Below are 15,310 nucleotides of genomic sequence, written 5' to 3'. Positions count from 1 at the left end.
CTGTATTTATTTTTTGTTCTATTCTGTTTAAATGCCACACATTATCACGTCTTTTTCCTCACATGGATAGAACACTTATCATCCAGAATTTCAAGTGAATACTTCTTTATCATTTAAATCTCAGTTCAAAAATCAACACATAGATTTATTTTTACCACTCTACTAAATTAGCCCCTTCCATAATTTTCTGACATTAGCTTCTTCACGTTTATTCACAGAATTTATGTGCACTGAAATTATTTTATTTACATATGTGATTATTGTCTTCCTCCTCCAATAATAGAGCAAGCTCTTTTTCTATTTATTGATGTAGTCTGGTATTTAGAGTAGTGCCTAACATATGATCAACATTTAAAAAATATCTTAATGAAACAAAATGCAAGATTATCTATCCAAAAAAAGAGGGGATATAATGATATTTTTCTTCTACACGCTGTTGTCCATAGGAAACCAAAAATAAACAATATATATAATAACATGTAAACTGGAATTGGAAACCAACTATATGCTTAGTGTAGGTGATATTGGCATTGTGTTGGGGACTGGCCTGAAAGCTCTTTAGTCCTACTCTGCCTCTAGTGTTGTTTATCTTCGTATGCTGATGCTGAGGATGCAACATATGAAAAATAAAAAGAAAGATGGCAATGGAGTTTACATAGGAGGTAACACATACTATGAAACAAGTTATGTCCCAAAACAAGAATACCATTAATACTCAGAGAAATAGGAATAGACTAAAGAGCTGGTTATATTGAAGATGATACAGCTATATTCAAGAAAATTACAAGAAGAATTCATTTCAATTCATCATAGTTTCACTATCACATTGAAAGAATACCTATTCATCAGTGGCAATTCCTTTATGAAAGAACAGATGCTATGCAGAGACTTTATATGATTTGAGATAGTCCGACATGAGTAAAGAGAAGAAAATGGTGATACCTAGCCATTAAAAATTGCTTACGAATGAATTACATGGCAAAGTACCAGCAAAATGATTTTCAATAAAAAGCTAAAATCATGCTACAAAATTTTAAGGTTTGTATCACCTTACAGAATATGCATGATGTATATTATACGCACATAATTATATGCTTATAACTCTATATGTATACAGTATGTGTGCATATGCATGCATGCAGCTCATCCATGGAAAAATCCCTAATAGCATACATTACACCCACAACCACATTGATAACCACATAGTTTCACAAGAGAAAAGAAAGTTCCTGATATAATAAGCTAAAATATTAGCAATGACTCCTCTTTGTGTTGTGAGACTATGGAAGGTAATTTTAAAAGATTTATATATTTTTACTGCACTTTCTGTATGCTTTACAATTTGTATCTGTTTATAGTAACTTTTTATAAAAATAGAAATTATTACATCCACGATCTGTTATAACACAAAAGGCAATCCATACTTTAATCTTTTTTGGTTCCAGCATACTTATTGCATTGATATATTTTGCTAAGATAACAAAACATTGTGTTTAGTAAGCTTTTAAAAGTGGAGGAAAATGTTTTTAAAATTGCATTTTATTTATGATTGAGTGGGGATAAAAATCAAGCACAGTTAAATGAAATATCCACACTAACCCTGAACGGGATGGATTTGAGTTTATCTAAATATTTTACACTATAGATTTTCACAAACACTATATAAGGAATTTATTTATGTTCTCAACATTATTATTGTTAGTTTTTAATCAACTACTGACCCTATGACACAAACCAGATTGACAATAGATCAGAGAAGATAAAAGTTCTCTGTCCTTAGATAGCTTATGGTTGATTTACCAAGGGAGTCATAGTGGACACATAATCACACAAATCATCACTATTATGATATATGTGATAAAAAGAGATCATGGTTGCTATATGTGTGTTGGTGGGGGAACAAATCCATTATTTAGAATTGACATTTAATGTGAGACCTGAAATTGGTTAAGGAATTAAATATTAATATATGCTTGGAATAATTACCACTTCAAAAATAGATAGAAATAGAAAGAGATGGAGACAATCCTAAATTCATAGTTATTCTGCAAAATTGCCAGCACATGTTTTCTTAAAATGGAACTAAAAACTGACAGTTACTCCACACTCGTTTTGTCTCAAATTATGTGCAAAAAAGTATAAGTAGAAAAGTAGAATAAGTTATATGTTTTTGGCCACATAATTAGCAAAAAAATGTTTTATCATGTCCATCCAGGATGCTTTAAAAAAATCATTCAAAGACATAAGCCATCAAATAATATTTTGTGACAGGAAGTGTGGATTTACATATGACTTCACATGGAAAATTCAAAGACAACAGCATGTCTAGATAATTGAGAAATGAGCTAAACTATGCAAAATATAGTCAACATTAGAAATTCTTACCTACGATAATAATTTAAATGGTATCTTTTCTAGAGTTAATTCTAAAAATATTAATCATATATTGAATTAACGATTATTTAATATTTATTAAATAGTATAATATATAAATAATAAATATAGAAAATATAATTACATATAAATAAAAATAAACTATATTAATAATTAATAGATTTAATGAATATCAAATAATGAATAAAACATTCTAGGTAAGAAAATGCATCAAACTTATTTATGAAAACATTGGAAAGTCAATAATTTAGCCTTATATTTGACTATTTTAAGAAAATAAATATTTATAGATCAACACTAATGAATAAAACATTTTTTATACCAAAAATATCTTAAGTGGCAAATTAATTATCATAGAGTAAGGGGCTTTCCTTTACTGCACAAGGCACTTTGCCTTGCTACCTTGAAAATATACCCTTACATACATATAAAGAAAACAAAAACACAAGAAAAGCAAAGCAAAGGCTACACTTCAGAGCAGTTACTTCACCAAGACCAACAGGGCACCTCAGTACATTTTCTCCCTAGTTGGCATCACTTAAGGCACAAATGCCTTGAAAAAAATACCCAAATTAAAAATTATTGTTCACTAATAAAGCATATACTTTTATTACTCTAAAGCCACAGTGTTCTCTAGATATAGTAATTTTCAAGATATTTTGTGTTGCCTTTCCCAACTTATTTCAAAGAAATGTTATCATCATAATAACCAGCATTTCCTCTTCATATTGATAATATGTATAAAACTTAAAAAACAAATCATTTCCAATTTCCAGTACTGCATGTGAGGAGTTTTGAAGTTGACCCTCTGTCTGAACAACATTAAAAGCTCAATCAACCAGAAAAAAAAAAAAAAAAAAAAAAAAGAAAAAGAAAAAATCAACACTCTTGGATCCCTAAGGGAGAGGAGGACACAGGACAAACAGCTGCCTCCAAGATTGGAAAGACAAGTAAAATACAGAGAATTTTGACTTACCAGAGTGGAGACTCATAAGCAGTAGCTGCCTCAGTAACCAGTGTCTGGAGAGAAAATAAATTAATAAAAAAATAAATTAATTAATTAAAAAACCCAGGGAAAAAAAAACTAACCTGTAATTGACGAATTGCTGGAGGCTCAGAGTTGCCAACTCTGAGAGTTTTAACTCCAGAGGGATCTAGTCAAGGGAGGGAGTGGGGGACAATATTGTGAGATTTATCTTCAAAAGGTCAATCAAATTCCAACAGCAAATATTTGAGAAAAATCACCTCTTTCTCTCAGCTAGAGGGGAGGAAAAAGAACCATTTCGAAATACTCCAGGCACGTTGTTCTTAAGAAGCCTGCCCTTAGGGGAAACTAGTCAACCAGAGCTTAACTGACAAGGGGAAGGGGCATACTCAATGCAGCCCACCTTGGCCATCCTGTCCCAATGAGGGAGGCAGAAAACAAAATTGAGAAACTCTTGTGAAGTTCACAGTCCAGAGGTATTGGCTCACTAAAAGACTGACAACTAACCCTAAGACTATGTGCTTCCTCTCCCCCACAACACACCACTGCATTAGTAAATGCCTATTTATAGCAGTTCCTTTTACCTTGTGCACAATGTCCCACTATCAAAAAAAAAAAAAAATTATAATAGAGACCAAAAGGCAAAGTCATACATGCCTTTTTGAGGAGACAGAAATTCAGAACCAGATGTGGTTAGAGACTGGAATTATCAGACCAAGAATTTAAAGCAATTTTAATTAATATGCTAAGGGTTCTAATGGACAATGTAATTAGCATGCAGGAGAGATGGGACTGTAACTAAAGGGATGGACATCCAAAGGAAAAAGCAAAAAGAAATGTCAGAGATAAAACAAAAACAAACAAAAAAGCAAACAAAAAAACACTAACAGAAATGAATGCCTTTGATGAACTAATTAGTAGACTTAACAATGCTGAGGAAAGAGTGAAAGGTTATATCAATAGAATCCTCTAAAACTGAAAATCAATGAGAACAAAGGATCAAGAGGCACAGCATAGGGAATATAGTCAATGATATTGTAACAATGGTGCATGGTTATGGATGGTAGTTATACTTATGGTGAGCTTACAGAGAACATAAGGGGAAGTTGAGTCACTATGTTGTACACCTGAAACTAATGTAACATTGTGTGCCGACTATAGTCAAGCAACAACAAAGAAAACATGATATATCCAAGTAGGACAACTATAAAAGGTGTAATATATGGGTAATGGGAATAACTAGCAAGAGAAGAAAATAAAAGAGACAAAAAAATTTTGAAACAAAAATGACTGAAAATTTCCCTAATTTTTTGTCAGACACACACACACACACACACATACACACACACACAGATCCAGGAAGCTCAAGAAATAGCAAGCAGGAAAAATGCCAAATAAAGTACAGCTTCACATATCATTTCTTCAAGAAAGGAAAAAGCAAAGGTAAAATAAAAGCTGTTATTTTTCTCATTTTTAATTGATCTAACAGATTACAGTTTGTTCAAATAATAATAATACTCATAATATACCCTGTTATGTATGTTATATATAAATACATGTATATAATTTATTTAAGGACAGATGTTTGTATATAAGTGAAATTCATAACACGGTGAAGGAGAGAGGGATTACCATTATTTTGTTATAAGTTACTCACCCCAAAAAAAAAAAATAAAAAAAAATAAGTTACTCACCCATGCACGTGAAACGGTATAGTGCTATTTGAAAGTGGGCTTGGATTAGCTAAAATCATTTTTTTTGCTATAATTATTTCTTAATAACTCTAAGGCAATCACTGAAAATGTTAGATAAACAAATAATGTATATGTTAAGAAGGGAGAAAAAAATGAAATCATGTTAAATGCTCAGTTAAAACCCAAAATAGATAATAAGTCTAGAAGATAAAAATAGAAATAAATAATGAGAGCAACAAGGGGAAAACAGTAATGAATAGGATAGATATTAATTAAAATATTTTAATCAAAAAAACATTTTAATCACTTTGAGTGTCAAGAGTTCAAACACACCAAATAAAAGAAAAATTGTCAGTGGATCAAATAACAAACCCCACTGTATGTCACCTAAAATACATCATTTAGTAGAAACCCACTTAAAAATGAAAAAAAAATACATAAAGATTAGAAGTAAATGAGAAATGCACCCTGCTAACACTAATCAAAAGAAAACACTAAAAAAGAAGAAGAAGAAGAAGAAGAAGAAGAAGAAGAAGAAGAAGAAGAAGAAGAAGAAGAAGAAGAAGAGGAAGAAGAAAACACCAATAGCTATATTAATTTCAGAGTGGATTTCAAACAAAAAGGTTTACTGAAGCAAAGAAGAATATTACATATGATACAGGGACCAGTTCTCCAAGAAGAACTTAATATGTATATTCAAGACTAACAACAGAGCAAGCCTACTATGGTAAGCAAAAACTGACCGAATTAAATTTTACATATAATGGATGGTTCAGTGGTTTTAATATATAGCAACAAAAATTGCACTTGGGCATAAAAAAGGGCTAAAGAGGGGATCCCTGGGTGGCTCAGTGGTTAAGCTCCTGCCTTCCGCCCAGGGTGTGATCCTGGAGACCCGGGATCGAGTCTCACGGGGGGCTCCCTGCATGGAGCCTGCTTCTCCTTCTGCCTGTGTCTCTGCCTCTCTCTCTCTCTGTAACTATCATAAATAAATAAATAAAAATAAATAAATAAATAAATAAATAAATAAATAAATAAATAAATAAATAAATAAATAAAAAATCTTAAAAAAAGTCTAAGGAATCTTGAACATACCTACAAACTTTAGGTAGGGTACGTAGGCCATAGTTACGAATTTCATCAAGGTACCATCTCTCTCTCACTCTCTCTCTCTCACACATATATACGCATGTACACACACACTTCTCAGTTTTAGGAAAGGAGTTTCCATTTTTAAAATAAAAATGGGGGGCAGCCCGGGTGGCGCAGTGGTTTAGCGCCGCCTGCAGCCCAGGGCGTGATCCTGGAGACCCTGGATCGAGTCCCACATCAGGCTCCCTGCGTGGGGCCTGCTTCTCCCTCTGCCTGTGTCACTGCCTCTCCGTGTGTTTCTCATGAATAAATAAACAAATAATATTAAAATATAAAATAAAATAAAAATAAAATAAAATAAAATAAAATAAAATAAAATAAAATATAAATGGGAAATATCAGAAAGGGAGACAGAACATGAGAGACTCCTAACTCTGGGAAACGAACTAGGGGTGGGGCAGGGGAGGTGGGCGGGGGGGGGGGGGGGGGGGTCAGGAATTTGACTGGGTGACGGGCACTGAGGGGGGCACTTGATGGGATGGGATGAGCACTGGGTGTTATTCTATATGTTGGCAAATTGAAACTAATAAAATTAAAATTTTTAAAAATTACTTACACACACACATATATATATTATGTATATCATAAAATTATACTTTGCCATCAAATTTAAGATGTTACTATTTGAATATATTTTAAATTTAAATTATATTTTTTTACATGACAAAGTATATAGTTTTAGTAAAGTGTATTTATAAAAGTTATCAAACATCAAGTATTATGCATTGTCTATGTCATATTGTTAGCTGATTACTTAGCTAAGAATTCCTCTGAAAAACAATTATAAATTACCAATCATTACATCTGTGTTTTTAATTTGTTTACTAGGAATATGACATGTAGTGGTAATATATTTTATAATTTGATATTCTTTTATAAGTACTACACTATTTTATGAAACAAAACATTATTTGATGAATAATACTAAGATAAAATGTGCATGCACCTTATATATGTAAACATGGAGTAAAAATTTTGTGCCATTTATGATATACTTTGAAATAAATTTGCCCCAGATAGATTTATGAAAAAGATGAGAGCCCAGGTAAAAATAAAAGCTGAGGTATTTTTGAACATCCTAGTTTCATGAACAGATATCAAGTCTACTTTAAAAAGAATTATTATCGAAGTATAATTGATATAAAATGTTATGTTAGTGTCAAGTACACAACATAGTATTTTCAACACTTAACAATTCCTACACCACACCATGCTCACCACGATAAATGTAGTCACCATCTTTTAACACACATTATCATAATAATATTGATTACATTCCCCATGCTGTCTATTTTTCACCTCCATGAATTATTTACTTTTTACTCAAGTATCAATAACACCCACATAACATTATGTCAGTTTTAGTTGCACAATACAATCATTAAATATTTCTATATGTTCCTTAGTGCTCATTGCAATAAGTATACTCTTAACCCCCTTCACTGAATTTCCCTTTGTTTGCATGATATATAGAAAAAAATCTGTCGTTTAAAAATTTTGAATACTTTTATGTCCATTTCAGTAAAGAATTAAAAGTACTTTTAGGTCATCAGTTGATTCTGAACATATTTTAGTAAGAAACATTGGTAATTTTTCTCAACTCTTATGGCACACACACTATATTTTGTTTTTCTAACAACTAAAAACAGAAGAATTATTTTAGTGAAATATTATTTAGTTTCAAGACAAAATATGATGCTAGTTAATGAAGACTATTACATCTGTGTATATGATGTGTGAAGAAAGAGCCTAAGTTATGGATATGAAGACCTGTTTTTATATATTATATATTTTGTGTGTGTGTGTGTGACTACACATACATACATATGGCTTAAGCTACCACACATTTAACTTGAGTGTGATAATCATGTTGATATGAATTAAGAATGAACATCTAATTTTATCATATATCGATGTTTAATATTCTTTAAATTGCTCTACTACCCTGAAGATATGTATTTCTCTGAACATATGAGAAAATATATGTCGATGATGGATTTTTTAATGTTATATAGGGAGAAAAAAACTAAAACGAAAGATGCTGCTTTGTGCATTGCGTTTCCTTACAATGCATGCATTGACTAAATTGTTCCATATGATCTGTTCCACAAACAGTTATTATTTGTAAACATACTAATATTGTGGGCTCCATTTTCCCTACGAGGGAGATGAGTATTAGAGGGTGGTAAAATCTGACACAATTTCCACTCGTATTTCTTTTTTTTTTTTTTTTTTTTTTTTTTTTATTTTTTTTTTTTATTTTTTTTTTTTCCACTCGTATTTCTTAGGCAAATAGAACAGCAAAAGCATTCCCTTCCACATCGATTACAGAGAGTTTTCAAATACTGATTGGGGTACGTAGACATTTCATTTTACCACCTATTATTATGATTTTGATATTATCCTCCAAACGATGAAGTCACACATCCATAATGCTTCGGGTTAGCCACTTTTGACTCATGACTATCCCGTAGATATTCCATAAGCCTTCACTGTAGGAAAAATGATATTAATACATGATAGTGGCAAAGGAAATAATTGTATACGAATAGCTGATAATCACGTGTGTTAATTAGAAGCATAAAAGCCACTTTGAAATTTAACGGGTTAACACAGCAATGATTTTTTTGTGTTTTAGAAATTGTGATTGTGTAGGAATCCTGGTTTTGGACAGCCTGGGAGGGGCTGATTGTCTAGGACAACTGCACCACATGTCTTTGGCCTCAGCTGGAATGAGCAGAGCAGAGTGACTAAGATGCCTATGCTTCTTTTCCACATGATCCTTCTTGCTCTCTCACCATGTGACCTCATCCTCACTTTTTGTTCTTTTTTTTTTAAAAGGTTTTATTTATTTATTCATGAGAGACACAGAGAGAGGCAGAGACACAGGCAGAGGGAGAAGCAGGCTCCATGCAGGGAGCCCGATGTGGGACTTGATCCCAGGATTCCGGGGTCATGACCTGAGCCAAAAGCAGACACTCAACTACTGAGCCACCCAGGAGCCCCCTCAGTTTTTGTTCTATTTCCAAGCATACCATTAATCCAAGCAAGCCCATACCCAGCTTCAGGCTTAAAAGTCAGAGAGACAGGCCCTTACTTTAGGAAGGAAGGAGTGATGACATCACATTTCAAGTGGATGTGAATACAGGCATGAGAGAAATTTGAGGCATTTTTTAATTTACCAACATATGCCCTCTGGCTACAAATTAGTCTTCCTTTAATGATAAAAGCATCTTTCCCCTAGCTACAAGAAAGTTTTCTGTGAAAAGCTCAGAGGTTAACCCCTTCCCAGGAATTGCCCTTAGATTAAAGGACTTGCCTCCTCTAATGCATCTCCCGTCTTCTTCCGCAGGCTGCATGCAATTATCTGCCCATGCTGGGTGTAAAGACTTAGCCTCCTTGCCTCAACCTGGGTCAACTTGGAGATCCATCTCTGTTCCAGAGCTGTCAATAATATCGGCTGAGGATTTGTTGTAACTTCATTAGAGTTCCCATTCTTCCTCTGCCCAAAGCTGCTTCTGTCATTCGCTCAAAGATTTGTCTCTGAGAGCTTTCACACAATTTCCTTCTCACAGTATGTTTCTCAGGAATCGAATCTAAGCTACTCCCCCATATAAAATATGTTCTCCCCCATTCCTGGAAACAACAAATTATTTTCAGTTGAGGCATCAGACTCAAAATTCATAATCTCATGAACTGCATTAGGTCCAGATGCAGATGAAGCACGAGGGTTGCTTGTGTTTAGGGGCATTGACTCTTGATCCAAGACAGTGAATGAAAAAGAAACATCATTCCCCAAACACCCAACATTCAAGAGTGAGACAGGAATAATATAATCCACAATGGGAACTACTGATTTGAGTAGGGAAGAATTAGAAGCATTTATAAAATCCAGTCGAGCATATGTTCTACTCCCTGGGAGTAGTTTCCTCATCTATTGTTCTCTTGAGATTTCGGCTTTACCCTCTGATAAAACTTTGCATCTGCCCTCTGGGGTGGCATTTCCTTTTCACAAGAATAGCCCATGATAGAAGTTGGGTAATATTCCATTCAACTTCCTTTTCATAGAAATCTGGGCCCAGATCCCATTTTTCTAATTAAACAAGCTCAATGCCAGTTAATCCAAGTCATTATTATATTTGTGAATACAACTCTCTTAAAGATTTAGTGTGTTTTCTATGAATTCTTGTTTCAGAAGACACATTCACACATTTTAACGAAATGGAATTTTTTCTAGCTGGAACCATACAGCTAATTCTATAGGCCAATCCCTGTAGGATTCTTAAAAAGTTCTTTTGGTCTAGCTGAGCTTGTCTACTATGCACACCTTAAATCCTTCAGAGGTCTTAACAGAGTGTGTTACAGCTCCATTGTTAGTTATTTTCAGAGCTTTTTTTTTTTTTTTTTTCCTTCTTCTTCTTTAAAAATCTTACATGCGGGCAGCCTGGGTGGCTCAGCGGTTTAGCGCTGCCTTCAGCCCAGGTCCTGACCCTGGAGACCCAGGATCGAGTCCCATGTCGGACTCCTTGCATGGAGCCTGCTTCTCCCTCTGCCTGTCTCTGCCTCTCTCTCTCTCTCTGTCTCTCATGGATAAATGAATAAAATCTTAAAAAAAAAAATCTTACATGCTAGGGAGTCTAAAGATTTTTATAGATAGATACATAGATACATAGAGGATAGATAGATATACCTACACACATATGTTACAAATAAGATTATACATAATATATAGCAAATCCTGAGCCATACAGATTTCACATAAATTCTTTCAAACTCTCTCCTTAGCTGAATACTTTCATACAATAACGTAACATGCCTAACGTGTCCTGACATAGCCAGGAAAAGTCAGGAGCACTTTTAGCATGCATAAGGTCTTTAAGCACATATTTTATCTTCTATGATATTACAGGTAATATTTTGGCCAAACATTTTACTACTACTTAAGTAAAAATTTTTAATCCTTTTCTATGCATTTCCTCACTATTTTTTCAGTTATGGCTCAAATACCATTTGCCGTTTTTCCTAGTTTTTTTTTTTTTCTTATGGATTCCTAGCCACTTTCCTAGTTTCCCCCTGATGCTTGTTATAAAAATCAGTAACATATATTTTGTTTTTGTTGAGGGAGCATCTCACTTACACACACCAAGTTCTCTATCAGAATTTGCTATGAAATAAGTGACCTCAAAACCTATTGGTATAAGAAAACAATGTTTATTATTTCTCGTGATGCTTACTGTCATCTGAGCAGTTCCTCCCTGGGTCATCTGATTATGAGTTGACAATGTAGAGTGGCTGCTCTGGTAAGTCTGGGGCCTTAGCGGGGAGCTGGAATCTGATTCTCCATGCAGTCCCTAGAAGAAAGTTCCTGGATTATTCATACGGTAGCTCAGCAATTTCAGCAGCTAGAAGTGTCATTGTCCAAAAGGCTATTTCAGGGCTTCAGTTTTGTCAAACTGCTAAGGTCTATGCAAATTATATGGCAAATATGAATTCAAGAGGTGGAGAGAGAGAGAGAGAGACAGAGAGAGAGTAAACCTCCCGAAGGAAGAAGGAGGCTCATGTTGTGCAGGTACATGCATACAGGGAGAGTTAGACCTTTGGGCCACCCCTTTTACATCTACCACAATACAACATAGGAGAAACAATACCCCTAAACGACATTTAATTCTATATTCTCAATAACGACAAACCCAGTCAGAGGCTATCTTGTCTTTGTTACAAGCAACAAGTATGATGTAATTTTCCTGTGTTTTGCATATTAGGAGCTGCAGTCAAACTAACGAGCACGTCTGAATTCATTAATCTCAGACTACCCCTCATTTTGCATTCCATATTGCTTTTGATGGTTTCACATCCTTCAAGTAATCTATGTTCTAAGCTTCAAGTCATTGTTGTGTACCTTATTTTGATCCAATCAATCAGTTTCCAAGTGATGCTGACTTTAGATCTATAATAGGCCTTTTATTATTTTCTTTATATTCCCAGTGCAAATGCTCTTTCCTTGGAATTTTGTTATTTAAATACCAAAATTAACAATGTAGATTGTTCTTCCTTAACTCTTTCTTCAGAAAGTGCTAACAAAATTTCCTAGGGGAAAAAGTATTCAAAGACATAGTAAAATTAAAGACACACTTTGACAATTCAGCAAATTTTGCATAACTTTAACCTGACAAAGTATGAAAGACCTGACACACAAAAATATAGTATATTATACATATATATATATATATATATATATATATATATATATATATATGATGTATTATATATAAATAAATATTTGGCCTTGGTCCATATACTTTTGCCAAATATACCAAGTGGTGATTTCCTATATATCACTTATGCTTCCACATAATTTGTTCCATTTCCATTTCTTTCTTTTCAGTCTAAAGTAAAATATATTACCTTTTTGCAAATGTAGAATTTCATTTCAGTTTTCAACAAAGAAATCAAACAAAAGCCTTTGTAAACTGACATTTCCAGATTTTTAAAAATCCCTTATAAGCCCCACCACCATCATCACCATTCTCACCAACAGATGGAAATTACTTCTCCCTCTGAACTTGCAGAATTATTTAGAATCTTTCTTGCAGTATTAGAATTTTCAAGCTAGTAGTAAAAATACTTGCTTACTTGTTGGTTGTTCTATAAGGATAGGAGTGATGTCTAACATCCTTTATACAGCAAGAAATATCTTGTGCAATGTCTTTTAACATGAAGTCAGCAAATAATGGCGGATCGGAATCCTTTTAGCTATGGAACAATCAGCTTTGATATAATTATGAGTTTCATAAAGCAATAAAATAATTTTATTCAACTGCATTTTTCCAAGTTCAATTTGTCAATTTTTCTGTCCTCAAACTTTATTAGTTTGCTTATGTGTCCATAAACTGTAAAACATTATACTCCTCTAATCCATCCTGTGTTTTGACAAGTAAGTACTTCCATTAAACTTTCCTGATCATGCAAATCCCTGTTTAAAACCCATCAAACATCTCCCAAAGAAGGCAAAACTTTTATTTATTTATTTCTAAGATTTTAGTTCTTTACTCTTGAGAGACATAGAGAGAGAAAGACAGAGACACTGACAGAGGGAGAAGCAGGGTCCCTGTGGGGAACCTGATGCAGGACTCAATCCCAGGCCCCCAGGATCATGACCTGAGCCAAAGGCAGACGCTCAACCACTGAGCCACCCGGGTGCCCTAAGACAAAACTTTTATTTTATTTTTTAAAAGATTTTATTTATTTATTCATAAGAGACGCAGAGAGGGGAGAGAAGCAGAGACACAGGCAGAGGGAGAAGCAGGCTCCATCCAGGGAACCCGATGTGGGATTCAATCCCAGGACTCCAGAATCACGCCCTGGGCTGAGGGCAGGCGCTAAGCCACTGAAAAGATTTTATTTATTTATTTGTTCATGAGAGATACAGAGAGAGGGAAAGACATAGGCAGACCCCTCGCACGGAGCCTGATGTGGGACTGGATCCCAAAACTCCAGGATCACGTCCTGAGCCAAAGGCAGACACTCAACCGCTGAGCCACCCAGGTGGTCCAAAACTTGTAAACATGACATTAAACTCACTGCTTGATTAATATAATGCCAACTGGATTCTTATTACTTAATAATCTCTTTCACATCCTCTATGTACCAAAATAAACATTAATTCATATATTAATTTTGATTCATTAAAAAATTTAATAATTCAATTTTTAGATTTAATACTTAAACATTAATATAGTATAAATATATAAATATAGCATGATTTGATACAATATTACAAATTTGCTTTATTGCTTGTATGACATATTTCCCAGAACATTCAGTCATACATACTTCATTTAGAACTTCTAAAATCTTGCATTATCAGGCAGCCCCAGTGGCTCAACGGTTTAGTGCCTGCTTTCGGCCCAGGATGTGATCCTGGAGACCCGGATCGAGTCTCACATCGGGCTCCCTGCATGAAGCCTGCTTCACCCTCTGCCTGGGTCTTTGCTCTCTCTCTCTCTCTCTCTCTGTCTGTCATGAATAAATAAAATCTTAAAAAATAAATACATAAAATAAAATCTTGCATTATCTACGAACTACACATAGTGCTTTAGATATAACTGTCAAACATGATTACATGATTATGTAGATTACGGCCTTTTGTGACCCATTATTTTATTTTTATATCGTAAGTACATAATATCTGTGTCAGCAGTATTATTATTTGCTCAGACTATGTTCAGGTTCTTGCAAAGTACCAAGTGTTTCCATATGGAAAACTGTAAATCAGGCTTAAACTAAACGTTACATTGTGATAGTAAATCCAAAGCCTTGTAATCTTGACTACTGCAATTGAATTTTTCTATATTTTCATTGTTAATTTTATGTGCTAACTTGACTAGAGGATATTCAGGTAACTGGTAAAGCATTATTTTGGGGTGTATTTGTGAGGGGTTTTCTGAAAGAGACTAGCATTTGATTCAGTAGACTGGGTAGAGATCTGTCCACATAGTGTGTTCAGGCATTGTCCAATCCACTGAGGGCCCAGAGAGGCAAAGGAAGGACAATTCTCTCTTGAGCTGGGGCATCGATCTTTTCCTATCCTTAGACTCAGAGCTTCTGGTTCTTAGGTCTCGGACTCTAGCATGGAAACCAGAGACCTCCCGGTTCTCATGCCTCCATCCTGGACTGTGTGTTACAGCAGGAGCTCTCCTGGTTCTCAGACCTTTGGATTCAGTCTGAATTACATCACCAGCTCCTGATCTCCAACAGATCGTGGACAACAGATTGTGAGACTTAGCCTCCATAAGTGTGTGAGCCAGTATGCACAATAAATCTTAGATATAAATACATAATCTATTGGTAACCCTAGCTAATACATATATTACTTAATAACTTAAAATTTATATTTAATTTTCAATTTGTTAATTCTACACTATCACTACTATGTTTACAAATCCTTTTGAATCCTGTCATTATCCTCTGCTCTCACCTATACTATCAATAAACAATAGAACTTCTATATTTTTATAAAACGTTTTGGTCAAAATATTACGTAGATTAGGAAAAAAGTACTCTTTGGCACATAAAAAAAAAGTCA

At 34.2% G+C, this 15,310-nt stretch overlaps 1 long non-coding RNA gene across 17 annotated transcripts in view; it reads right to left on the bottom strand.

Moving 5' to 3' along the window:
• LOC144313062 (uncharacterized) overlaps window positions 1–15,310 on the bottom strand; it is a 186,222-nt gene that overhangs the window by 101,277 nt on the left and 69,635 nt on the right. For 11 of the 17 annotated variants that reach the window (XR_013378769.1, XR_013378768.1, XR_013378767.1 and 8 more), the window contains 2 exons: window positions 11,460–11,576; window positions 3,371–3,414 (listed from right to left, as the gene is read on the bottom strand). This is a non-coding gene — a long non-coding RNA (uncharacterized LOC144313062). Of the gene's footprint in view, window positions 1–3,370; window positions 3,415–11,459; window positions 11,577–12,124; window positions 12,313–15,310 lie in introns of all 17 variants that reach the window. The other 6 variants (XR_013378780.1, XR_013378781.1, XR_013378775.1 and 3 more) reach the window with 1 other exon arrangement.

This window comes from Canis aureus, chromosome 4 (assembly GCF_053574225.1).
Source record: "Canis aureus isolate CA01 chromosome 4, VMU_Caureus_v.1.0, whole genome shotgun sequence".
Taxonomy (NCBI): Eukaryota; Metazoa; Chordata; class Mammalia; order Carnivora; family Canidae; genus Canis; species Canis aureus.
Note: the sequence above shows the minus strand (reverse complement) of the source record. Positions and strands in the feature narration are given on the sequence as shown.